This window comes from Lissotriton helveticus, chromosome 5_1 (assembly GCF_964261635.1).
Source record: "Lissotriton helveticus chromosome 5_1, aLisHel1.1, whole genome shotgun sequence".
In the NCBI taxonomy this organism is placed as follows: Eukaryota; Metazoa; Chordata; class Amphibia; order Caudata; family Salamandridae; genus Lissotriton; species Lissotriton helveticus.
The window spans coordinates 1,375,834,710-1,375,860,395 of NC_136065.1; the positions used below are offsets into that span (position 1 = coordinate 1,375,834,710).

At 40.7% G+C, this 25,686-nt stretch overlaps 1 protein-coding gene across 1 annotated transcript in view; it reads right to left on the reverse strand.

Annotated features, from left to right (window-relative positions):
* SMPD2 (sphingomyelin phosphodiesterase 2) overlaps positions 1–25,686 on the reverse strand; it is a 178,693-nt gene that overhangs the window by 147,656 nt on the left and 5,351 nt on the right. The gene's annotated exons all lie outside the window — the stretch shown is intronic.

The following is a 25,686-nucleotide window of genomic DNA, read 5'->3' on the forward strand; positions in this document are numbered from 1 at the left end:
AACATACGCTCCCCACGTATGTTGAACTGCTGCGTAAATTTGAGCTCCCGCTTTTAAACAACAGCGGGCACACTCACTGCTCCTAGCCTCACACCTTGCTAATACATCATGGAGACATGTCTTTTTGAACACCTTATCCCTCAGAACGCGCGTACGCTCGATTGATGACCAGCTCTGTCACACAACAATTTCAAATATGCGATATGGCAGAGACACGCGCATTAAATAATTGAATATAAGGGCACGTTAAGTGATCCACACAGTCCACCTGTTTCACTAACTGATCAACAGTGTACACACCCCATGTGTAGGAAATACACAGAACCACCTTTACGATGGGGCACTAACTGTGTAGGATATAACATTATGCGCACCATATTTTTCTGTATGCTTAATCCGCATAGAATTAGCATGTTATTAATTGTCTAGCAAAGTTGTTAAGTGTCTAGACTCAGTTGGGGCTATTTATTGACACTCGGCCTCTGTGACATGAGAAATACACACTCCTCTAATGATATATGCATATACAAAGGTCTGAGTTCATCCGAACACATAATGAACTAAGAATGTGCATTAACGTTTTACCTAAACTATATGCAATGATTTGAGTTGGTCTGAACGTATGACTTCAAATGCAGGATGCAGGATCTGTGGCACCACTAGCGTTACCTCAGTACTAAACGGGGGTAGGGCATTGCCATTTTTTCAGTTGCTTATTATTTTTAAAATGCACAATTTAGAATGACCTCTCTATGTAAAAAACGTTATCATTGTGGTGACATATATTATCCTTGAGAGTATTGTGAATGCAAAAAAGAGCATTTGCAAACACACTCCCTCTTATGATTATTGTTTCCTTTTTACACTCACAAGTACTTTCTGAGCTTTTCAGATGAACAAACATTGTACTCACCTTGGCTGTGATAATTTGCAAGCTACACTTTTAAGTCCCGAAGAAGGCCCCCTGACCCGTAAGGGCAATTCTAAAGGGCTGAAACATGTCGACCACTCACATGGACATACCAGTGCATTAGACTGATAACTCGTCTTCCCACGCACATCACTGTTTTTATCTGCCTCCATTCCAAACTGAATAGAGGTACAGTTTAGGTAATGTGGGGTATTTATTTAACTCACCTCAATTGAGCACTTTCACACTTTTTCCTCACTGATCACTACTGTACTAACCAGTGGTTTCTCCTCCTGGTGGAGGAAGCATACAAAAAAAAACAATGATGATGCTGTCACGGTTTTAACAAGGTGGAGAACCAAGATATACCGCCTCACGGCCTGTGTACTTGAATGAGGGTTTTATTGAAAGACGGCAGGAACAATGAACCCTGGTTACTCGGTACAAGTGATGGAGCAAGGATTCGCATATTACGCGACTTGCTTGAATTCATGAACCTTGAATAATATGTAACAAAGTAATCCAACCTGTTTGTCTTACTAATTTCCCTTTTATTTGACATTGGGAACGCCCTAGAGACGCTTGCCTATGTGTTTACTAACTCAATAACTCTTGTCCCTAAAATGGCCGCTGCTTGGCGGGTTTTCTTCTGCGCATGCGTTAGTCACACTCACGTGACGTGACGTATTTGCAGTTCTGGTGGGAACTTTTGCGCTTGCGCAATTGCAACTAATATGGATGCTTGGTATCCTCACATGGTGAAGCTTGCACTGATGTTTTCGTGTTGTAGTGTATTTGCATTAACCCTAATGCCAATAGTTTATATGAAGTAAGGGGTATAGAGTAGCAATTCATGGTATACAGTGTATTCATTTTTTTTTTATATTTCTAATTTGTTTTCGCTTACTGTCCATGTACCGCGTTCGTGAGGGTCTGCGAGACACTCGTGAATCTATATTGAGTTACCTTACTGCGCATGACAAGTCTTCTGCCGGTGGCATTGAAACCTAGCCAACCAGAGGTCTCAGCCAAGATGTGCCTGGGAAGATGCACCCTCACCTAGCAGAAGTTAAACTGTATTGCAAATGCTACATTTGTATTCTATTTCATTGTATTCCGTAGAATATGTCATGGGAACCCCAAAAACCAATAGGCGGTCCCAGAATATGTTAATATAGGCTTGTAGAATTGAAATGTGATTGGTGTGTTGACCTATCCTACTTGTGGACGAATCGAAATTAGGGATTCTACACTTGCAACATTTGGGGGGTGGTACACTGACCCGAAAACAGTATAACTAGCCTAGGGTTAGCTAGAGAAATTGTCCAACTTGTCTGAATAGCTGACCTGTCACTGACCCAAAGCACTCAATAGGTGACTTGATACAGAGGGCTGCGGAGCACTCTGTCTGATAAATTCCATAGACTCAAGGGTTTTGTTGAGAAGCCTTAAGTGCTGGCGGAGCACTTTGCTGGGGAGTTCGACAACCCAATCGGGGTTCTGGCCGATAGCTGCAGAGAGGGTGGAGCGCAGGCGCTTCTTCCAAACTGCGGGTGCTGGTCTTATCCTGGTGGTCCTGTCCTGATCCTAATCTGGGTTTCCTGTCCTGTCCTGGGGTGTCCATTCTGCACCTGCTGTCCTACTGATGACGGGTTTCCTTTGGGGTCCCTCCTGTTCTTAACTGACCTGTGGCCAGGGTTGGTCTTCACACCATTCTAGGTAAATATAGTGCTGAAACTCTATACTGCACCTTTCTATTTGTCTGTCTTTTGCTTCAATAAAGACATATCTTTGCATATATTGATTTTCCATGCTTTTTTCGCAAACCACTGAACGAAAAGCTCATACGTTATCATCGTTATTCTAGCATGTTCCATTTTCTACCTATCCCTTGAGTAGATTTCCTTTTCAGGTCATGATATACAGATGTTCTTTGTATTTACCCATCTTTTAGTTGAGTCAAGTAATTGCACCAGTTATTAGTACGGTCTATTTCCACCTTACCTATAGTTCCTCTTCATGGGGAAATATTTTACTATGAAGTTTCTAGTATGCTCTTTATTCTTCCCCGTCCTTTAGTCTGAAATTATTTGCCTAACTGTTTCCTCATTCTCACCTTACTGTAGACTCATAAATGATCAGCTTGATATATTTCCTTTATGGATATGTACTCTTCATTATCTTGGTTACTGATTGTTTACTTGTCATAAATCGTATGCTTTCCGAAACTGAAATCTAGATAAAATCTTTAAAACTTCCCCGGAGTCTGTGGTCTTTATATGCAATACAGAAGAATATGAAGTTGGTATTTGTTTTTGTTTTGCCTTTTCTTCACAGCTAGCTCCCTGATTCATCGTGGTCATTTAGGTACCCGTGACGGTGGATTGGTAAGTCGGGTACAATAGAAATATATAGGAAGGAACTGGGTTACTGGTAGTAGAGTGTATGGTCGCCCGATTAATAAATAATGGTGTATTGAAATATATGGGCCCGATACGTGTATGGTAAGAATTTGTTGGTTGGGTGACCTGCGCGCTCTATCAGTATTTTTCTGGTAGCCAGAGGATGGTTAGGGACTAGTTGAAGAAATGGTATGGGACTAGTTGAAGAAATGGTTAGGGACTAGTCAAGACAGCTAGATAGGTCGGATGCTGCTCAAAAGTTATTGCTGCTAATTGTGAACATTTTTGCTGCTAAACGCATTTGCAAATGTTATTGCTTTGAAAATTATTAAATGTTTTAAATTGTTTTTCTTGCTGTTATATTGATAAATGTACTAACCCACTCGTTAATAAATTGTTATATGTTGTCTGGAATCCCCGGGGAATTGAGGTCACTGGCTAGAGGAAAATTGGTGCAGGTTAGGCAGAACTGGAAGCACTAATTAGGGTTTCTTTCTGAATGTATGTTTGAATAAATGATAGCAACGAGTTCGCTAATGAAACTTCAGTTGTGATATAACCTAGTAAGGGTCACACGAGAAAGGAATAGTAGGTTTATCGGAGCTTGAGTGACAGCAAAGGGGTTCGCTAGTGAAACTTTAGACTCAGTATATATCCCAAAAAGAAGTGGATGAGTCGAAGAAGTAGCAGGTTCCTTAATGCTTGAGTGAAGGGTAGGCAGAAGAGATCTACTCGTAGTATTTGAAAAGTAGACAGAAGAAGTTTACTTGCAGTAAAACAAAGTTTTCCTGTCTAGACACTCGAGTACAGTGGCGAATGTGTTCACATTGTTAAATAACTAAAGCACTTGCACTTTAAGAGAGAAATAAAGTTTCCGTTACCTTGTGAGGGAGGGAGTCAGTTGCGGAGCTGCTCTGACGTCACTCTGTGCAGCGCTGGTATTGGTCGAAACAGCGGGTGTGTAACGGAGCTGGAATTGTAAAGGAGGGGTGAGTGCCGAAGCGTGAGAACCTGTCTCGCAAAAGGCCGCGCACCCATTGGTCGAAATTATTTGAAATCGTGCATTTGACTGGTTGCACGAAAATAAAAGCCGCATTTGGATTGGGAGTGATTTTGTAAACAGAGTCGCTTGCAGAAATTTTGTATGTGGCATACGTATACTCCAGAGACTAGACCTGATCCGAGATATCTAGGGTTTGGAAAAGATAAGTGGAAAAGTAATAGATACGACATTATGTACGGAAATAAGAGAAAAATGACTTTAATGAGCACAGTAAAGAATTATTTCAAAAAGGACAAACCTATCAAAAGCAGAGAAGGTGTTGTCATACCGCCACCTAATACGCCCGCATCTTTCATGATGTTTGATGAAGGGTATCATTCATGTGTATGGCTGGAAAATTGGGCGGAGTACACAAAGGATGATGGAGTTTTGGCTTTTCCGTTAGAAGGTACCTTTAATGGCAGGATCCTTTTTAATTTGAGAACACGAATGAATGATTTACATCCCAGACCTAGACTGACACAGTACGAAGCATTAGAGGAATGGGAGATAGAGGCTTTTGAAAGAGATAAGCCCCGAATGGCTAAAGGGTTAACCAAATGGTATCCGAAATTGAAGCAAGAGACCCGAGATAAAAAAATGAAACAGTGGAGACAGAATATGATTGTAGAAGGACTGTATCCAATGATGGCAATGGGTGGTCCTGCGGGAGAGAAAAAGACAGAAAAGACCAAGCATTGGGTGTCCAGTGGGGATTCAGATGACGATTTATTGGATGACATGTTTATGAAAAATCCGCCTCCTTATAATGAAGGACCCAGATCCTCCAGTGTAGAGGATCCTTCCCAACGACCCCCGTGTCAGGAAGGGAATAGATCTGTAAACGCAAGAGACAGCTGTCAAATACCTTCCTATCATGAGGGCCTAGGACCTATAGGTGCCAGAGACACCTGTCTAAGACCACCATTTAGTGGAGAATCCAGATATTCAGGTGAAAGAGACTTTTGTCCAAGACCTCCTTATGAGGCCTTAAACACAGGAAGCCTGTTCCCAAAACCTAATTATGGTGAAGGACCAAGTATGACGCATCCAACTGCCCCAACATTGAGTCCGCAAATAGTACCTAAAATAAGCCTGGAAAGAATGCTGCAGGAAAAGGAGCGAGAGGCTCTAGCCAAACAAAGAACCGAAATAATTCAGAAAATCTCCCAGTTTAATACAAGCCCTGAAGCCTTGACAATCCCAGTAACTATTGGACCAGTTGTTCCTTTGTATGGGGATAGACAAGAGAGTCCAAAGGCCCCGATCATAACCCCAACTGTAGTGCAGCCAAGAAAAGAGCCCTTAATTGTAGATGATCAGACGAGTGAATGTGAATCTGAAGCTTCTTTAATGGATTTGCCGATTAGGAACTCAGGAAGGAGTTTGCAGAAGAGACATAACCCTTTCAAGACGAGAGAGATTCAAATGGAATCAACTTCAGGTACCAAGAGTGTCACATTGGTGACTCCTGAAGAGATTGAGAGATCGAGTCGAGAATTAGAGAGACAAACTCCTCAGACAAAACCATTAGATATTTACAAATTGAGAATTGAAATGGAAGAACTGACGGCCGGAAACGTGGGGTTAGACAGATTAAATACCTATTCCGAGGAAGAGCTGCTGTTTATCTGCAAGAGTCTTACACGTAATACCAGAGTGCTCCATGAGAAATTAACAGACACTGCAGCTAGTATGGGAATAGATATTTCAAAATCAAAGCCATTACAAAAACCCTATAGAGCTGAGTTCTCAGACAAAGATCTGGAAAATATGAATGTGTCAGGGAAAAAGGTGCAGATCAAAGAATTGTTGACCGTGTTGCAAAAATGGGGAGACTTAGAAAAGTGGAAAGCCGGGTGGGCAAAGAAAAAGGAAGAGGTTAGATCCAAACAGACGACTTCTGAGTTTGTTTTAAGGGAAGCTGACAAGCCGGAACAATTATACCCCATGCGAGAAGTGCCTGGTGGGAAGTATGTGCACGTTCCATGGTCCAGACAGGATAGTGTGTCTTTTACTAATGACTTTACAAAATTAAGAGAGAAACCGGTTGAGTGGTACAGGCAGGTAGAAAGGTTTGTGAAAGTACAAAAATGCCTGTGTAAAGATCTGGATGGGTTTTTCGATATGGTTGTTCCCGTAGACTTGTGGACAGAATGTAAAATTACAATTGGTTGGCCTAGTGAGGAATACACGAGGGATCCTGTTTCAGGGGCTCCTTCTGATGAGGTAATGAAAAAATACCAGCAAGTAATGTTACATCTGAAAGGGAAGGTGCCTGCAAAAGAAACTGATTGGACCAGAATAGATAGAACTACACAGGAAAGAGATGAGACTGTGCATTTCTTTTATGAAAGATTGCTACAGGTGTTTAAAACATATAGTGGCATAGATAACATTGAGATGAAGGATATGACCCACTTCATTTACAGGTTTGTAAACGGTTTAAGACCTGAAATTTGTCAATGGATCAAAGACAATAAAATCTGTTGGCAGTCTAAAAAAATAGATGAAGTCTTGCGATACGCAAAGTATTGCGAAGACGAGATGGCTGATAAGCGAAAGGCTTTGAAGGAAAAGGTTATGTGGCACAAGTCAAACTAGCTGAACAACAAGAGGAACAATTGGGTAAAATGAATAGTAATTCCCAAAATCAAGGTTCTGGGGGTGGAGGGAAGCCCAGAGTAAAAATGAGTCGAGAAGAAGCCAAAAAGAAGTTCCCCTGTCACGGGTGCGGACAGATAGGGCACTGGAGAGACGAGTGTCCATACACACAAGATAATAACCCTCAAAACCCTGATTTAAATTCACAGGCGCAGAATGAAAAACCAAGAAAGAACCAGCAACAGGTAAAAGCGTGTCAGTTGCCTCGTGCACCTAGACCGAATTTTAAAGGAAACACACCGCAAGGTGAAGACACAGAAATCTGGGGAGGAAAGGAGGATAGAAATGCAGCAACTTTGCAATTTCTGTTGAATGACACTTTCCTCTGTGATGAAACTCATTGATTGTGCCTGAGGGGGGAGGACAAGGAGTGCGTACTTGGCGCCTCCTTGCCGGTAGACCAGTCAGGGCCATACATTGAAGGAAAGGTTGAAGGCAATGATGTCACCTTTCTGTTGGACACTGGAGCTACCCGGTCTACTGTAAGAACAGCAGACGTTCCAAACCTACCCCTCTCGGGAGAAGTAATCCAAGAGGTGGGTGTATCTAATCAATTGATTAGTACCCCAGTTACTGAACCCATGGAGATTACAATAGGGAATTTCAAAGAAATGCACAGATTTGTAGTCTGTGACACCAGTCCTGTAAACCTATTGGGACGTGATTTGTTGTGTAAAATGAACTGCACCATCTTTTGCACACCAAAGGGAGTCGAAATTCAAACCCCAGACGAAGATGGAATATACAAATTAATGTTAATAAGACCTGACTCAGAAATTAAACGACTGACAATACAAGACCTACCTGAAGAACTCCAACAGACCGTGAAACCAGAAGTATGGGACTTTACTGGAAAGGATGTAGAACTAATGGCAAATGTAGACCCAATTAAAATAGCCATAAAAGAAGATGCAGTTTACCCCAATACTAGGCCATACAAAATGAGTGCAGAAGTGAGAGCAGGAGTGGCCATTGAAATAAAAAGATTGCTAGAAGCCCACATCATACAAGAAGTGATGAGTAGCCCATGTAACTCACCCAGAATTGGAATCAAGAAACCTAGCGGCAAATACAGGGTGGTACAGGACCTGAGAAAGGTAAACAAAATTGTTGTTCCTTGCTGTCCTATTGTTCCGAACCATGCAGTGATCCTGTATCAAATTCCCTGGGATGCTGAGTGGTTCACTGTGATTGACCTATGTCACGCATTCTTTTCAATCCCATTGCACCCAGACAGCAAATTTCTTTTCTCATTTGCATTCGACAGTCACGTGTTCGTTTGGAATCGCGTCCCCCAGGGGTACACAGAAAGCCCCTCAATCTTTAATCAGATTCTGAAAAAGTGCCTTGAATCCTTAGTCTTGCCTGGAAATTCAGTTTTGGTGCAATATATAGACGACCTCTTGGTGGCGTCTAAAAGTCAGAAAGACTGTGTTGTTGATACTATTGCCTTGCTGAACCATTTAGGTGAAGGAGGACACAAAGTATCACCTGACAAACTACAGTTCTGTACCAATTCAGTAAAATATCTGGGGCACCAGATAGAGAAAGGTATCAGGAAAGTTACTTCAGAAAGAATTAGGATAATTCGAAACATGCAGTTACCTAATACTCAGAAAGAGATCAGAATGTTCCTTGGAGTTGTAGGATACTGCAGGCAATGGATTGTGGGATTTGCAGTCCTAGCAAAACCATTGATAAAAATGACAAAGAAAGGAGCAAAGGACCCAGTAGAATGGGACGAGGAAAGCCTAACAGCATTCACTAAATTACGAGAATGTCTATGTACAGCTCCAGCATTGGGAATGCCTGATTATTCAAAGGAATTTGCACTGTTTTGTGACACACGAGATAATTGTGCATTGTCAGTCTTAACTCAGGAGCATGGTTTAACTAGACGTCCAGTAGCATACTTTTCTGTTACTCTGGATCCAGTGGCTGCTGGATTACCTGGATGTCTGAAAGCAGTAGCTGCAACTTGCATGAGTCTTGAACAGAGCGAATCCATCGTTATGGGACATCATGTAACTGTGTATGTTCCCCATGCAGTTGTAATCCTACTGACCAGAACTAAAACCCAGTATCTCACACCTAGTCGGCTGACTAAGTATGAGAGTATCCTTGTAGGTGCTGCAAATGTAACCCTCACTCGATGTAACATATTGAATCCAGCAACATTGTTACCTGAGTCACTGATTGCAGAAGCAAAGGGAGAGGTCGAGCATGACTGCATTGACCTGACTGAGTTTAGTACCAAACCACGTTCAGATATCAAGGAAACGCCCCTACCTATAGAAGATTACGAGCTGTTTGTTGATGGATCATGCCTGAGACATGAATTTGCAGGCCTAAGTGCTGCTTATGCTGTAGTCACGGTATCACGTACTATAGAAGCATCCTGTCTATTTGGAGTAAAGTCTGCACAAGTAGCCAAATTGGTTGCATTAACAAGGACATGTAAAATTGGGAAAAATAAAAGAGTAACCGTATATACTGACAGTCAGTTTGGGTACGGGGTTGTGCATGACTTCGGCCAATTGTGGCTACAGAGAGAGTTTCTGACTTCTTTAGGTACTCCTATCAGAAATGGAAAAGTGGTACAGGAATTACTGGATGCCATCCAGTTACCAAAAGAATTGGCAGTGGTCAAATGCGCTGCTCACAAATCTGGCAATGACAATGTGACAGTGGGCAATAACTATGCTGACCAAGTAGCCCAACATTGTGCCAGACATCGAATGTCTGTCAATATCAAATTAGGGGGATATGGAAACAGCTGCCAACTTATGGTGTTTGAGGATGTGCCTACATGGGAAGAATTGAAAGATTTACAGAATTCAGTGACACCAAAGGAAAGGGAGCGATGGAGAAAATTTGGTTGTCGCCAGAGAGGCGAGGATGGTGTCATTGTTGGCCCTGATGGTATGCCTGTATTGCCTGACAGCCTGCTTGCTTCTGTGGCCAGATTGATACATGGAGATACACACATTGGTAGGGATGCCATGGTTCGTGTTTTCCAACAGACATGGTACAGCTGGAAGTTCAGGAAGGTAGCGGAGTCGCTCTGCCAGAGGTGCTTGACATGTCAACAGTTCAATGCTGGGAAGAGAACAGAAGTTGAAATAGGGAAAATTGGAAAGTCAGGGGGTCCTTTTGTAAGATTACAAATTGACTTCATCCAGTTACCCATGTGCAAAGGAATGAGATATGTCCTTGTCATTGTCTGCCTATTTTCAAAATGGGTAGAAGCTTACCCAGCCAAAAAGAATGATGCCATCACTGTAGTCAAATTGTTACTACGAGAACTAATACCTAGGTACGGGGTTCCGGTCACAATTGAATCAGATAGAGGTGGGCATTTTCAGAATGAAATAATCGACCAGCTCTGTAAAGCCTTCAAAATTACACAAAAACTGCACTGTGCATATCGTCCAGAGGCTTCTGGAGTAGTGGAACAAGTAAATGGCATTATCAAGTCGAGATTAGGGAAAATGTGTGACTCTACTGGCATGAACTGGATAGAGGTTTTACCTCCTGTTCTGATGGGACTCCGAAGTATTCCAGACCGAAATACAGGCCTGAGTCCCCATGAGATCCTAATGGGAAGAGTGATGAGACAAGCATGGGTACCAGGACACAAACTGATAAGCATTTCTGATGATTTGGTACTTGAGTACTGCAAGCAACTGGGTGACCAAGTGCGTTTTATCTCTCGCCAGATTGGGGAAGACGCCGTCGCCAGTCCAGCAACTCCAGTCCATAAATTGATTCCAGGCGACTGGGTGGTACTCAAGAAGCACACCCGTTCGAATTGCTTTGCACCGAAGTGGGGAAAGCCAAGACAGGTGATCCTGGTGACCACGACAGCGGTGAAGTGTGTAGGAGTACCAAAGTGGATCCATGCCAGCCACACCAAGAGAGTGACAGAGGACGAAAAGAAGACTGACGCTGAAGGTTGCCCATCTGAGGGGTCTCCAGACGTGGATCCCGAAGTAGCTGATGAAGAACGACCGAGCACCAGTCAAGATGAGTGGATACCTATAATCGACCTGACAGATGATCCCATAAGAACAAGAACCAAACGTACTCAGACAGAGAGTGGAATAGTGAGGAAGAGACAGAAATAGGAGAAGACAATCAGATTATCGAAATCCATGTAAAATCGGAAGAAGAAGAAGATCAGATAGGGACAGAACAAGTTATCGACACACCCCCAAGAACTCCTGAGATTGAAAAGGGACAGACAGGAATTAGGGCGAAAGTTCAAGCGGAAGAAAATCAAAGGTTCGAAGTGCTTGAACAGGATCAGGTAGAAATAGACAAATGTGTTCAGGATACAGAAATTGAAACGCTCAAAAGTCAAACTCAGTCTACACCTGAACAAGGCCAGCTTAGTGACCAGGCAGAAGAAACAGAGATAAGACCTGGGACTAGTCAGACAGGAAGGGAAGAAGCGGAAGCAGAAGTGCCACAACTGAACGAAAATAAAAGAGCATTAGACGAAAGCCCAACCACAGTGCCAGTTAAAAGACTCAAGAAGAAAAATGCAGAACCAAGGTACATTAAGAGACTGAGACTGAGACTGAAAACATTAGAAGAAAAACTTGAGCAAAGGAAACAAGCTTTAAGTAAAACAGAGCCAACTGGAGAAAACACTAAGCGAAGAAGTGCCCGAGTAAAAAGACAGAACGAAAAATACCAGGATCCTAAATGGACTTTTCTGGTGTTGGAGGAATTTGAGGATCTTGATATAACTGACGAAAGTGACGAAGAACAGACTACTGACCAGTCTGCCGAAGAAGACGAACCTTGCCGAAGAAGACGAACCAACCTGAAGTTGCTCAGTGTAAGCTACCTGTGCAAAGTTACAAAGAGGGGTTGAGAGAAGCTTCTTTTGAGCAGAAATGTCTGATTCAAATGTGAATGGAAGACCTAGACGTAATTGCTGTAAAACATGCTGTAAAGTATGTATATGTAGTGTAGCCTTAGTGTTAATATTATGGATAGGACTAACAATTACTATTCCTGATATGATGAGTAAAAGTACTAATACTGACACCACAGAGACTGTGACGAAAAATGCAAGAGAAACGACATCACAAAGAGTAGAAGGACATGAGAAAGCACTTAGCATTATACAAATTAAACCGGACTTAGAAGCATCAGATAAGGAAGGACTGCCTTATCATGGAGTCAAGAACCAGAGTCATTTAAATGTATTCGCTAACCTTTTAGTGCATTATGTAGAAACCATGGAAATAGAGGACTGTTATGTTTGCATGAAGCTACCTACTTCTGTAGCTGAGGGAGTGACATACCATCACTTGCCATTAACATATGGAATTTCTTGTAGTATTTTAGCTAGCTTATTCTACAAAAGAGGACCGTTACAGTACTATTACTCTAACTCAGACGTGATATTTTCTGAACTTCCTATACGTATGAATCTGAACTCTGTGCATACAAAAAGTGACGTGACACGTTATATGGGAGAATATTTTCTGACTATAGGTACCATAGATTTAGGTGAAGCACATAGAGATAACTTGACCTGTTCATTACATGAACAAGAAAAAATGTTTCTAAACATGGCAGAGAAAAGGCGAGAAAGTTTCCAAAGAAAGGCGAATGATAAAAAGCAAAGAATTCCTAAGTGGGCTGAAAACATGGGAAGCACCTCAAATGGTGGGGCTAGTCCTGCTTTGTTGCTGGATTTCGAGAGAAAAGGGAAGCTTTGTCTTCACCGAGAAAAGACTAGTTATTATAATAACATTTTCATTGGTTCCAGTCAATGCGAACACAATTACAAGGTAATTGGAGGTTGGGGTTTCAAAAATGGGTCAGAACCTGTGTTTCCCGGAATTTATTACATATTTGGAAACAAGGCTTATTTCAAATTGCCGGATCACTGGTATGGAAGCTGCTATTTTGGCATTGTCTTCCCGAAAATATACCATGGGAATGAAATTGCTGGAAGCAGTCAAAACACTAACAGTTTAGTGCGTAGTAGAAGAGAAAGTGTAGGTGAAATAATGGGTAGTATATTTAGTGCATTGATATCTGCAGTGGGAGTGGTTCTGAACACACACAGAATTTGCAAATTGTCAACTATAGTGGATCGGTTGTCTACTGACACTGCAAGTGGATTTCTGATGGTCAATACCGAAATGGTTGCGATCAGATCTATGGTTTTGCAAAACAGACTTGCGCTTGGCACCTTGTTAGCAAAAGAGGGCGGAGTCTGCAGAATGCTGAAAGCGCAACATTGTTGCACTTACATGCCGGATAAAAGTGTGCAAATCAAAGGGTATGTAAGGAACATTACAAATTTGGAAAAGGAACTCAAACCACTGGAGGTTGATAGTGCCTGGAAGAGACTCTCTGATGGTCTCTCCTCTGTAGGTCATTGGTTTTCTAATTTAGGTAAAGGTTTGTTGTACAAGGTACTGATGCCAATTGCAGTAGTAAGTTTAATCATATTCCTTATATTCGTCTGTTGCAAATGTCGCAAACACCAAAAGAAGTATACTGTGAACAAAAGAGGTGTGAAACGGAGTGTGGATGAACTTGAATTAGAGGAACTGAATAATCAAATTTATAAAAGGGTGAAGAATTCACACCCTAACAAAGAAACAAAAGAAAAGCTGAATAAAATGTTGGAAGCGATTGAAATGACCAAAGTGTGAGAAAAAGTTGGCATCTGATTCCATTGGTTTTGTGATAGTAAATATCATCAAAGAGGGGATTGATGGAGCAAGGATTCGCATATTACGCGACTTGCTTGAATTCATGAACCTCGAATAATATGTAACAAAGTAATCCAACCTGTTTGTCTTACTAATTTCCCTTTTATTTGACATTGGGAACGCCCTAGAGACGCTTGCCTATGTGTTTACTAACTCAATAACTCTTGTCCCTAAAATGGCCGCTGCTTGGCGGGTTTTCTTCTGCGTATGCGTTAGTCACACTCACGTGACGTGACGTATTTGCAGTTCTGGTGGGAACTTTTGCGCTTGCGCAATTGCAACTAATATGGATGTTTGGTATCCTCACATGGTGAAGCTTGCACTGATGTTTTCGTGTTGTAGTGTATTTGCATTAACCCTAATGCCAATAGTTTATATGAAGTAAGGGGTATAGAGTAGCAATTCATGGTATACAGTGTATTCATTTTTTTTTTTATATTTCTAATTTGTTTTCGCTTACTTTCCATGTACCGCGTTCGTGAGGGTCTGCGAGACACTCGTGAATCCATATTGAGTTACCTTACTGCGCATGACAAGTCTTCTGCCGGTGGCATTGAAACCTAGCCAACCAGAGGTCTCAGCCAAGATGTGCCTGGGAAGATGCACCCTCACCTAGCAGAAGAAGTTAAACTGTATTGCAAATGCTACATTTGTATTCTATTTCATTGTATTCCGTAGAATATGTCATGGGAACCCCAAAACCAATAGGCGGTCCCAGAATATGTTAATATAGGCTTGTAGAATTGAAATGTGATTGGTGTGTTGACCTATCCTACTTGTGGACCAATCGAAATTAGGGATTCTTACACTTGCAACATTTGGGGGGTGGTACACTGACCCGAAAACAGTATAACTAGCCTAGGTTTAGCTAGAGAAATTGTCCGACTTGTCCGAATAGCTGACCTGTCACTGACCCAACGCACTCAATAGGTGACTTGATACAGAGGGCTACGGAGCACTCTGTCCGATAAATTCCATAGACTCAAGGGTTTTGTTGAGAAACCTTAAGTGCTGGCGGAGCACTTTGCTGGGGAGTTCGACAACCCAATCGGGGTTCTGGCCGATAGCTGCAGAGAGGGTGGAGCGCAGGCGTTTCTTCCAAACTGCGGGTGCTGGTCTTATCCTGGTGGTCCTGTCCTGATCCTAATCTGGGTTTCCTGTCCTGTCCTGGGGTGTCCATTCTGCACCTGCTGTCCTACTGATGACGGGTTTCCTTTAGGGTCCCTCCTGTTCTTAACTGACCTGTGGCCAGGGTTGGTCTTCACACCATTCTAGGTAAATATAGTGCTGAAACTCTATACTGCACCTTTGTATTTTTCTGTCTTTTGCTTCAATAAAGACATATCTTTGCATATATTGATTTTCCATGCTTTTTTCGCAAACCACTGAACGAAAAGCTCATACGTTATCATCGTTATTCTAGCATGTTCCATTTTCTACCTATCCCTTGAGTACATTTCCTTTTCAGGTCATGATATACAGATGTTCTTTGTATTTACCCATCTTTTAGTTGAGTCAAGTAATTGCACCAGTTATTAGTACGGTCTATTTCCACCTTACCTATAGTTCCTCTTCATGGGGAAATATTTTACTATGAAGTTTCTAGTATGCTCTTTATTCTTCCCCGTCCTTTAGTCTGAAATTATTTGCCTAACTGTTTCCTCATTCTCACCTTACTGTAGACTCATAAATGATCAGCTTGATATATTTCCTTTATGGATATGTACTCTTCATTATCTTGGTTACTGATTGTTTACTTGTCATAAATCGTATGCTTTCCGAAACTGAAATCTAGATAAAATCTTTAAAACTTCCCCGGAGTCTGTGGTCTTTATATGCAATACAGAAGAATATGAAGTTGGTATTTGTTTTTGTTTTGCCTTTTCTTCACAGCTAGCTCCCTGATTCATCGTGGTCATTTAGGTACCCGTGACGGTGGATTGGTAAGTCGGGTACAATAGAAATATATAGGAAGGAACTGGGTTACTGGTAGTAGAGTGTATGGTCGCCCGATTAATAAATAATGGTGTATTGAAATATATGGGCCCGATACGTGTATGGTAAGAATTTGTTGGTTGGGTGACCTGCGCGCTCTATCACAAGTGATTCATTCCCCATTGATATTTTGTATTACGACAAGGAAGCTGAATGGATCACAGCTCCTTCTTCCTCCCCCTTTTTGATTAAATATGAAACAGCAATAAACACTTAAAGAATAGATGTGGGTGAAAACACTGATATTTTGCAGGAAGTTCCGAGTGGAGAAACATTGGAGAATGCCGCTGCCCGCGTCCCACGCAGGGGGACATTGGCAGGGCAGCTCCCTTAGTGGCTACTAGTCCAGCCCCCTCCCCCGTCTTCTCATTGCGCGCGGGTGGGGAGGGAATCCAGGGAGCCGCCCCCTTGCCCCGCCCAGGTACCTGCATGCCGCCCGGCCGGGGGAGGGCCCTTCTGGGATGGGCGTGCCAGTTATATAGTACCTGGTCGGCCCTTACCGCGACCTCTGCTCTCTGCCCAGCGCGCGGCCACCGTCCCCGGGCTGCGTCCTGCCTCTACAGGCGGGCGGGCAGCGAGGGGCTGCCTGCCCTGGATCGCCCGCAAGATGACCCACTAATGTCATACTATGGTTGTATGATAATAAACCTGCAGCAGTTCTTTACCCATAAACAGAGTGTCTGGCGTATCATTCATGGGTAAAGGGTTTCAAGTGCGGGGGAGGAGCGGGTGATGGTGTGGGCACTCTGCGGCTGCCCGCGTCCCACGCAGGGGGACATTGGCAGGGCAGCTCCCTTAGTGGCCACTAGTCCAGCCCCCTCCCCCGTCTTCTCATTGCGCGCGGGGTGGGGAGGGAATTCAGGGAGCCCCCCCCCTTGCCCCGCCCAGGTACCTGCATGCCGCCCGGCCCGGGGAGGGCCCTTCTGGGATGGGCGTGCCAGGTATTGATGGAGCGAGATAGAAAACAAAATTTTGTTTAAACTCGTGAAGTCACATTTCCATAACATGAATAATAATATTAATGATTTGTGATATGTCGTACTAATACAACTTAGATTAAACTTTACACATGGGGGGACTAACATGTGTGCTCATAAACGTGCATAATTGTTGCATCTTTTTGTTCGTGCAAAATAATAAAATAATTTATTGTTTTCGTTTTTGTCATTACTAACTGCTGCAAACTTAAAAGAAGCATGTGCTTGTTTTGCTTTTCCTTATATGTGTGATGTCATTTTCCACTATTCTAGGTGCATATAAGTCTCAAGGATTATTGAAGACTGGTAGATATAAACGCTGCTTTATTTGTTTGCATTGGCTAGGTAACATTTGATTAATCGGGTGGGTTAATTAATTAGTAAATCTTGGGTTGGATACAGAATCTACATTATTTCTTACATTAATACTTTTCTTGTGTTTGTTTTATACTAGAAAGCATAAGTTGCCTGCTTTTGGGCCTAGCCTGCTCGAGCTACAAAAAGCTGAATTTTACTTCTGCAAAAGTCATGAGACGCCCATTCTGAAATAAAATGTTCGTCAAAAGCTGCGTTCACAAAGCAAAAGTTGACGTGCTATCATCATTCTGTCGGACATGGCCAAGGTCGAAAAAGAACATTTTGTCAGCCCTTAACTTGGCATCCGCGGAAGTCAATTGGAAGCAATGAGACATTTGTAGCAAACCTAGGAAGCTCCTGGTTGCATACAGAAAAGACAATGGTCCTTAAGAAAAGTGACCTAATGGAACTTTTGAAATGTGGGTGACATGTCACTTGTCACTCTCAGCCAATGGGACGTCGAAGATTTCTGAAAACTTTCCTTTGCGTAGTTTAGTTAGCGTAGAAAGGTATAAAAAGTCATGCCCCTAGGGATGGGCTGGCTGCTGCTTTCTGACTTTCCGATGAGGGTGAAGTGCTGTCGGACATTGCGTGGAGCACGTAAGAATCCTCAAAGAACTTTACTTTAATTTCTATCTATTTAGCTTAGTTAGGGACTCAGGTTTTAGAAATGCTAAACTTTAAATATTCACTTTAAATTTGATTCACTTGCTTAAATTGTATTTTTCTTACGTTTCTTTACAATCATGCTTGCTTCAATGCTAATAAAATTCATATATAAAACTATCAACTTATATACCATAATTTAGTAAATAAAATCTTACTTTTGACAAACAAGCTGGTCTTGATTATTCAGAAGAGTAGGTTACTATTAGCTAGATCACGTCGCCAATGGTGGTCGTTTAAATGGTTAAGTTTTATTCTAATGACAATATTCTTTCCACAGATGTATAAAATTGTATATAGTTTGTAGATAATGTGTATATAGATTTAATCTGACCACCTGATTCAGTAGGCCCAAAATATGTCAGGTTTATAAATGGGTCCATAATTTAGTATAGAATTTTGTTTATAGGTTATGAAATTGGGTAGCGTTGTTTATGATATATTTTCTATAGGCCGCTGGATCAATTCTCTGGTAGCAGAAATGGATGGTTGCTAAGAGTAACCAAGGTAATATGTTGGTTGCTAAGGGTTACTAAAGCGTTATGGTATGGAAATAGGATCGATGTTTTAACACATGTTAAGTTAGTTTTCGTGCTATCTGTAAGCTATACCGGTATAGATTGTGTGGCGAGAAATTAGTCACGCAAGCCATCTGTTCTGTTTGTAGTGATATCGCCGAGTATCACAAGAGGTATCGCCGTGTACCATAGTGTTGTCGCCGAGCAGCACAGTTTTAGGGCTAGGTATGAATCTTGTATCATGTGTGTTTGAAATTAGGGAATTTTCAGTGTGAAAGTGCGAGTTTGATTTGTATTTTATGTTCAAGTGGAACTCTTAGAACTGTCACTTCGCGGTGGGTTCAGAGCAAAGCGAGTTCATAATTATACGTGTTAGAAGGGTGGGGTAAGGGTTACTCTACTGACAATTGAATATTATCCTTAGTGTGAATAGCGCCGTCTATTCCGAAGTGTGGATACTTGAATGTATGTAAACTATCCTAAATAGTGAAACGAACAGATGTTGTCCTTATAGTCATTGTTAAGAATTAATTTACACTGAAAAGTGTTCTTAAAATGGCGCTGTGAAAAGGTTTTGTGAAGGAGGGGTAAGCGCCAGGAGTGAGAAACGAGAAACCGCAGCTGCTGTGTACGTCACAGAGCCGCGCTGGGATTGGGTGACCTACGTCACAAACTATATTCTGATTGGCTCTTGAGTCTCTGACGACCTGTGAGCTGATTGGTCCTTCAGAAAAACTCCAATTTTATTGGTTGAGCAGAAAAGTGACGTAGCTCAACTGTCATTGGCTTGTTGGTGTGTTTCGCGCACGGATTGGTTATTTTGCGGAACATCCCGGAAATATTTTACGAACAATTTTGTGAATTAGATTTAACTTTTAAACATGAGTTATCATTTTAAACATGTTGAGAAAAAGCCAACATTATTTCAGAAATTTAAGAATTTATTTTCACCTGATAAGAAAATCGAAACGCGAGGTGGTAAATTACTTCATAAGTATAAAACACCTGCAGCGTATATGGAAGGTGAATATGGATATCATACTGTCTTATGGTTCGATAGTTGGAAACGCTATACTAAGAACGACGGTGTTTTAACTTGGCCTGATGATGGTTCATTTAATGTAAAAGTCTTGAGAAATTTACGAGAGAAAATGAACGCTCTTGTTCCGAAACCGAGACCAACTCAATTTGAAGCTTTAGTTGAGTGGGAAGACGAGATGTATCAATTACAAAGAGAAGCTAGTGGAATTAAAAGACCTTCTAAAAATCCACCTTGGAGAAGAGAAACTCATGACGATAGATTGCGAATGTGGAGACAGGGAAACATGAGTGAAGGATTGTATTTAATTCAGGAAATGGTAATGGGTACTCCTACAGGGAAATCTATGGAAAGTGAATCTGAGGATGCAGTTATGGAAGAAATATATACAACTGCTAGAAAGAATCAGCCTTTGAGACCTCCTAGATCATGGTCTACTCCGGTGGTTTCTACTGAAACTTCACCGAGTGCACCTCCAATTAATGAAGCTCCTAAACTTTATCCAAATAATTGTGAAATTATTGAAACTCCTAGAAGACCAGAATTTGATAATGCTCGAAATGAAGGTAGACATTTTACAATGGCTCCAAGGGCAAGAGAAGCTCCAAAAGATTATACAAGAGAGGCAAGAAATGTTGAAGATGTTGATTATAATGAATATTTAAGATCTAAAGAAGAATTAATAAAAAGAATGACAAAAGGCATGGAATCTGTGACAGTTCCAGTAACGATTGGTCCTGTTCAGCCTGTATTTGACCAAAAAGAAACAAACAAGACAGGATTAACTATTCCTTTAAATACAGAAATTCAAAAGGCTACTGAAAAATTTTATTCAGACTTATCTGAAATAAACTCTTCTAAATCGAGAATGCCTGATTTAACCTTTAATGAGGATTTATCTCCAAAAACACCAATGGGTGCTATATCAGATATAGGGAGTCCTGAAGTCAGGGTAACCACACCAAAACTTGATGTGGCCAAATTAAAAGCGAATATCGAAGAATTAATAATTGGAACAATCGGTCCAGATAGTTTAAATTACTATCGAGATGATGAACTACTGTTCATTTGCAAAAGCATACAATGGAAAACAAAAAATAAATATGATCAACTAGAGGATCTAGCAGCAGAACTTGAAATCGATGTGAGTAAACAAAAGAATTTTGCGAAACATTACAGATTAGACTTTTCAGAAAGTGACATTGAGAGTTTGAACTCAATGGGAAGAATAGTACATATAAAAGATTTGATTGTCTATATTAAAAAGCTAGGAGAACTGAATAAATGGAGAGTAAAATGGACGAAAAAGAAGGAAGATGAAAGATTGGAAAAATTGTCAAAACAATTTCCAATGAGAGAAATTGCAGGTGGAGGATATGTTCATGTCCCCTGGTCGAGACAGGACATTCTGTTATTTACAAATGACTTTCCGAAATTGAGGGAAAAACCAGTTGAGTGGTACAGGCAAGTCGATAGATTTATCAAAGTGTCAAAAGTTCTGTGGATTGATTTAGATGGATTTTTTGATATTGTAGTTCCATCAGATCTTTGGACAGAATGCAAGATATCGATTAGTTGGCCAAAAACAGAACCTGAGCGAATCAAAGAAACAGGTGCTCCAAATCCACTTGTAATGGATTTTTATGAAAAAGTGATTGTTTGGATGAAAAACAAAATTCCACCCAAAGAAGTCGATTGGGTTAAAATAGAAAGGACAGAACAGGAAACAAAAGAATCAGTTCATTCTTTTTATGAAAGACTACTGTTAATCTTTAAACAATACAGTGGTTATGAAAAACTAGACGAAAAAGACATGAGCCATTTTGTCTATAGATTTGTTTATGGACTAAAACCTGAAATTGGAGAAATGATCAGAAATAGCATTGTCGGATGGCAATCACTATCTGTAGATGATATTCTGAGAAAAGCTAAGTATTGCAGTGATGAGATAGAAGTAAAACAGAAAAAGCTCAAGGAGAAAGCCATGTGGGCTCAGGTAAAAGTAGCTGAGCAACAAATTGCCAGCATGGGTAATAAGAACACTAATTTTGTTCAAACTGGAAATACAAACCAGATACAAGGAAAATTTAAAAGTAATAATTTCCCAAAGAAATTTAGCCCAAAGATTGAGGAGTTGAAACAAAGATTACCTTGTTTTAATTGTGGCGAAATTGGACATTGGAGAGACGAGTGTCCTCATCCTCCTAAAAACTTAAAGAATCCCTTATTGAATCCACAGATGCAGAATGGTGTTGACCTGCAGCGACAGCTACAGATGCAACAGGGGTTAAACGAATTAAATATTCAGCGACAGTTGCAGCAACAGCAACAGCAACAGGTGAATAATCGTCAAGACCAATTGCCACAACCACCTTTTCCGAATTGTGGGGGAGTTCAAAAATATAATCCAAACGTGGGATTTCAGGGAAGTGAACAGGTAATAAAACCACAAAAACAGCAAAAGCAGCAAAGAGTTCAAATGCAAAATGCTTCACAACAGTTTTTATTAACAGAAAGTCAAGACAGCGATTCTGATGATTATTGCTGACGGTGCCCGAGAGAGGAGGAAGAGTGTGTTGTTGGAGCCACTCTTGAGGTTGACCAGTCTGGTCCTTTTGTAAACGGGAAAGTTAATGATGTAGACATCACTTTTCTAGTGGACACTGGTGCTACCCGTTCTACTGTTAGATCAGTGGAAATTGAAAACCTACCTCTCTCTGGGGATACCATCCAAGTTGTCGGAGTAAGTAATCAGCAAATTAAAACTGACTTAACTGATCCAGTACCAGTTGAAATTGGAAATTACAAAGACAAACACAGATTTGTGGTTTGTAATAGTAGTCCAGTGAATCTATTGGGCAGAGACATCCTATGTAAAATGAATTGTAGAATATATTGTTCTCCTGATGGAGTTGAGTTACAAACAATGGAGGAAGATGGTTTATACAGAATGACAATGATGATGATAGAAGCAGAAGAAACAAAATTGTTTCCTGCATTTGAAGAAAAAGATTTACCTGAAGAACTCAAGGAAACAGTGAAATCTGAAATATGGGATTTTACTGGAAATGAGATGGGTCTGATGAAAAACGTAGATCCAGTAAAGATTACATTAAAACAGGGAATAGAATTTCCAAACATTCCACAATATAAAATGAAAACAGAAACAATTGAAGGTATTACACCTATAATTGAAAAATTAATCAAGCAAGGTGTATTAAAAGAAATGGAGAGTAGTCCTTGTAATTCACCAATTATGGGAGTTAAAAAGTCTAACGGAACATTTAGAATCGTACAAGATTTGAGAAAGGTTAATCAAATTGTCGTTCCATGTTGTCCTGTGGTTCCAAATCCAGCAGTAATTCTATTCCAGATTCCACACGATGCTGAATGGTATACAGTCATTGATCTTTGCAATGCATTCTTTACTGTTCCCTTACATCCAGACAGTTATGAAATCTTTGCTTTCAGATTCCAAGGTAAGACCCTCGGATGGTCAAGAATCCCTCAGGGCTATACAGAAAGTCCTTCAAATTTTAATGAACTGTTAAAAAGATCATTAGAAAACCTAGACTTACCTGGTAGGTCTACGCTAGTGCAGTATATTGATGATTTGTTAATAGCTGCAAAGACAAGAGAAAATTGTGTGACAGACACAATAATTCTGTTAAATCGCCTTGCAGAAGAAGGACATAAAGTGTCCCCAGCAAAACTACAGTTTTGCAAACAAGAAGTAAAATATCTTGGTCACAGAATTGCGAAGGGAAAAAGACAAGTAACAATAGAGAGAATAAAAATGATTCAAGCAATGTTACCACCAAGAACACAAAGACAGGTCAGAATGTTCTTGGGAATGGTTGGTTACTGTCGACAATGGATAAGTGGATTTTCAGTAATTGCAAAACCACTACAAAGACTGACAAAGTCAGATGTAAAAGATCCAATTATTCTCAATGATGCTGAAATGGATTCTTTTGAGAACCTGAAAAAGAGCTTATGCCAAGCTCCTGCTTTAGGTATGCCAAATTATGAGAAAGATTTCGAACTGTATTGTAGTGAGAGAGAAGGATGTGCATTATCTGTGTTAATTCAGAGACACGGAAATTTAAAGAAACCTATTGCATACTTCTCTGCAGTTCTTGATCCAATTGCAAAAGCATTACCAGGTTGCTTGAAAGCAGTTGCAGCTACAAGTATCAGCCTCGAACAAAGTGAGGGGATCATTATGGGATTTCCTGTGAAAGTTTTTGTGCCTCATTCAGTAGAAATATTACTGACAAGAGGTAAGACTCAGCATTTAACAAGTAGCAGATTGACAAAGTATGAGAAAATCATACTAGGAGCAGATAATGTTTCGATTTCAAGATGTTTAAATCTGAATCCTTCTACATTACTGCCTGATTCTGAAATTGTTGATGACATTGAAACAGAACATGAATGTTTAGATGTCATGGAATTCTGCACTAAACCAAGAAAAGACATCAAAGACAGACCTTTGTCTGAATCGGATTTTGTCTACTTTGTAGATGGCTCATGCTTAAGATCCGAAGGAGGTGTCTTAAAAGCTTCATATTCAGTTTGTACAGTCACAGATGTTGAAGAAGCATCATGTCTTGAAGGAGTTCGTTCAGCACAAGTGGCTGAATTAATTGCTTTAATTCGTGCATGTGAAATATCAAAGGATATAAGAGTTACCATCATTACTGATAGTCAGTATGGGTACGGAGTTGTGCATGATTATGGACAACTCTGGTCACAGAGAGGATACATGACATCAGCAGGATCACCAATCAAAAATGCAGTTTTCATTAGGAGATTAATTGAAGCAATACAATTGCCAAAAGAAATCGCCATTGTTAAGTGTGCAGCACACACTAGAGGAATTGATTATATTTCCAAGGGAAATGCCTTCGCAGATGAAACAGCTAAATACTGCGCAAGGAAAAATTATTCTTACAATCGGGAGAGGAGTAAAGAAACTGATTCAAATTCATTAATGCTAACAACAGTTGTAGAAACATGGCATGAGATTAGAGATTTACAAAATGAAGCAGAAGATGAAGAAAAAGACTTGTGGTTAAGATCAGATTGTAGACCACGTGAAGAAGATGGAGTGTGGGTTTACAAAGATGGCAGAGTAGTCTTACCAAATTGCTTGATTGCTGACATGGCCAGATTATATCATGGTCCAGCACATCTGGGAAGAGATTCCATGGTTAGACTTTTCAGAGAAACATGGTTCAATACTAAGTTTAGAACTATTGCAGAATCTTTTTGTCAAAGGTGTTTGTCATGCCAACAAATGAATCCAAACAGAAAATCAGTGGTGGGGACAGGAATAATTGGTCGAGAGGGTGGTCCCTTTACCAGGTTACAAATGGATTTCATTGAAATGCCCTTACACAATTGTTTGAAATATGTGCTTGTAATTGTTTGCTTATTTTCAAGATGGGTAGAGGCTTTCCCTACACGACATTGTGATTCAATTACAGTAGCAAAACTAATGCTCAGAGAAATCATCCCAAGGTACGGTTTTCCAGTCACTATTGAGAGTGATGGAGGAAGCCATTTTGATAACAAACTGATGAAGTTAATTTGCGAAGCTTTGAGCATTGAGCAGAAAATACACTGTGCATACAGACCAGAGGCATCAGGAGTAGTTGAACAAATTAATGGAACAATTAAAAACAGAATTGGAAAAATGTGTCTTGAAACAGGTGTAAAGTGGACCGATGCTCTTCCACTTGTTTTGATGTCATTAAGAAGTACACCAGATAAAAAGACAGGTTTGAGTCCTCATGAAATTTTAATGGGAAGAGTTATGAGGCAAGCTTTTGTACCTGTAGGTAAACTGTTAAGCATAAATGACAGTGCTATTTTGGATTACTGTAAAAGGTTATCTGATATGGTAACTTCTGTGTCTAATCAGGTGGGAACTGAAGCACAATCAGATGAAAAGGTTTTGACACATGATCTGAGACCTGGCGATTGGGTCAGAACGAAAATACATCGGAGAAGGAATTGTCTAGCTCCTAGATGGCAGAAACCTAGGCAGATAATTTTGATCACTACTAATGCTGTAAAGTGCAGAGGATTGAAACGCTGGATTCATCCTAGTCATACTATTCCAGTACCAACTCCCGAGAGTTCTGATGTTGAAAGTGATACCACAGATGATTCTGATTCTGAAGCAGAAGGCGAAACAGAAAGTAAAATAATTCCAGATTCTGAAGATCGACAAGAAAGTCGACATCTGGAAACTGTGCCAGTGAATGGAAATTTAACAAGAAAAGACTTAGAAATCATTGAAATAGATTCTGAAGGTGAAGAGAATCTGTTAAAAGGAAAGATAACTGAGGATTCGGTTGTC